This window comes from Drosophila miranda, chromosome 3 (genome assembly GCF_003369915.1).
Source record: "Drosophila miranda strain MSH22 chromosome 3, D.miranda_PacBio2.1, whole genome shotgun sequence".
Classification (NCBI taxonomy): Eukaryota; Metazoa; Arthropoda; class Insecta; order Diptera; family Drosophilidae; genus Drosophila; species Drosophila miranda.
The window spans coordinates 554988-557614 of record NC_046676.1 but is presented as its reverse complement, the minus strand read 5'-3'; positions in this window follow the sequence as shown (position 1 = coordinate 557614).

The window sequence follows — 2627 nt, the reverse complement described above, 5'->3', positions numbered from 1 at the left end:
CTAACCCCGCTGCGTATTGGTTGCATATCGATCTCGCATAAATTTTATCTGGCCATAGCAAGCAATCGGTTTCCGCTAAGCCACCAAAATACAATACGAATTATAAAGTTTAAACCAAATTCTCTTTTCATTTTTGAAACACATAGGTGCCAAAAAAGCTTGGCATCTCAAACAGCGCCATTTTGAGCCGGTGCACTTCTATTTATTTATAGGTGAGGTGGAGTTCACTTACGAAAATCTGCTCAGTATTTACATTGAGAACATTCGAAGCGCCGCAGCGCTTTCGAGTTGGATTTTCAAAGAACAGAAGGCATACAAAATAATCACGGTGAAAAGGGAGGAAAGAAATAATAAAGTAAAGAGCTTTTATCTACACATCCAAAAGTATTTGGCAAAATGCAGGAGAATCATTTGTAAATTGAAGAAAAAGCATAACTCATGGCTTTTGTCCAAGATGGTGTCTAAATTTAAGAAAAAGCATAACTCATGGCTTTTGTCCAAGATGGTTATCAAAGTTGAAAGAACGTCGTCATCAAATTCCATGACTTCAACATCAAGATCAGTTGGACGCGCTCCAATCGAATATATAAATACTGGACCCCGTTTGAAGAGAAAATTAGCATCAGATTTATCTGGCGATCAAGGTCACAACAAATCTCTTTTTGTGCATGCTGCTGCTCTTTCGGCCAAAAAATCCAACGAAAAAGACACCGCTCCATTGTTCAAATACACATTTCTTACCCAGAGAAACCCCAATACGGTAAAGAAAAATCTTTTTACTATAAAGAATGAGTGGGTATCGCTAACGGCGGATGAGGCTTTAGCATATCTGTTTGAAAATTCATTAACTAAAAGCCCATATAACAACTTTCGCGATCTCAGCAATAGGAAATCGTGTGATCTTCTTCCAGCTTACTAAAAAGCTTTTTTATCAGCGATCCAATGGTTTTGACCAATCACTTTTCACGACAACAATAGTACTCATCAGACTATTAGATTTTGTAGGCCAATCAAACTTCAATTTGTTAAAAATGCTGTAGAATTTTGCGATAAAATATTGTTAATTGCCTTTAGTCAGGCGTCGGACATGGGGACTAGCGGAGTGGACCAGAACTACTTGCGGCGGAGACGAGAAGTCAAATAGGCACGACCTTTTCCATCAATGTGTGATTGCGACTGCCTCTCAGTTTATTACAATAGACTATGCTGCAGCAAATGTTACTCAACACCGTTATGTTGCTTCATTATTTGGGCGTATGTAACTATGTTAGGCGGTAGATCTTAAAAGGTAGCGACTTCATTAATTTCCTTTACAATCTAAACTAATTTATTTCAAATTTGCGGCTGCATCGACCGCTGTACCGACATTCCGTTCGCCTTGATACTAATGCCCTCTCCTGTCCGCACCTCGGCCACTCTAACCCTTCCATCCGCTCCTTCGACGACTCTGGTTACCCTGCCGGTGATCCACCGCTGCGGCGGCGGTCTTTGTGGACCACTACCATGGCCCCGACCTCGATGTTGGGCTCTGGCGTTTGCCACTTGCTGCGACGCTGGAGGCTGTGGACGTAGTCCTTCGACCAGGCGTGCCAGAACCGCCGATTTGTTTCGCTGACTTGACCGCCGCACAAACTCACAAGCCGCCGAAGCGCAGTGCTCGTGGGGGGATGAATTTCACCTACACCCCTTGCTCCGCTACGAACGTCCACAATTTCGGTTTGTAGCGAAAACAAGGGATGCATCTCCTCACTAACCGAGTGCATTCCCGACGTGCATTTACGAGCCAAATCTCCTGTCTCAGCAGACTAACCAGTGTCTTTGCATTGGCATGACAATTTTTAAGTGCAAATTACTCAAAAACAGTTCGACTAATTGACTCTTGGCGGGCAGTAGAATTGGAAACTTGACCTCAAGTGGCACAGGCGCATGCAACAGCCTGCCTCCCACCCTGATAAGCGAAAACGTTCTCCCTTTTTCGGACATCTTTTGGACAATCATCATTTGCAAGCTTGTCGGCAGAGCCTGTCCTCTGTCAACTGTTTAAGCTCTTGCGGAAAGACAGTTCGTTGATCCAGCTCCCTCAATTTGAGGGACGATTGCTGCAACTCCTTTACAGTCGCTCTTTTGACCTGTTCTAAATTTGTATGTACACATAGGCAAATACTCGAACTAATTTAGTTTAAGACGAAAAACGAGCAAATATCTGATTGGGAAATGAGTCCTCAACACCAATTAAAGCTTGGGCAGACTTTTTAATCCCAGAGTCCCTTACATCGCCTAGGATGTTAAAATGCGAGTTCTTTGGCCAACAACAACAATTTAGGAGTCCGTCCAGAAGTAAACGCTCTCGATTCTGCAGTTGTCAAGAACTTGTTTGACGTAGGACCAAAATAGAGCCAAGAGAGTGGCGTTCAAGCCTTGGTATGGTTTTCCTCTTTAGTGGAGCAACTCTAGCTTTTGCTGCCAGAAATCGACAACAGACTTGACCACTTCGATTGCTCGAATATAACTAGAAGCGTTTGCGAAACCGTGAACTTGAACAGCTGAGCATCCACTGGCAAAAGTTTACCTTGGAATGGTCACTGCGTCACTTTCCAACCTGAATTCCATCGGAATCGCTTCATCCC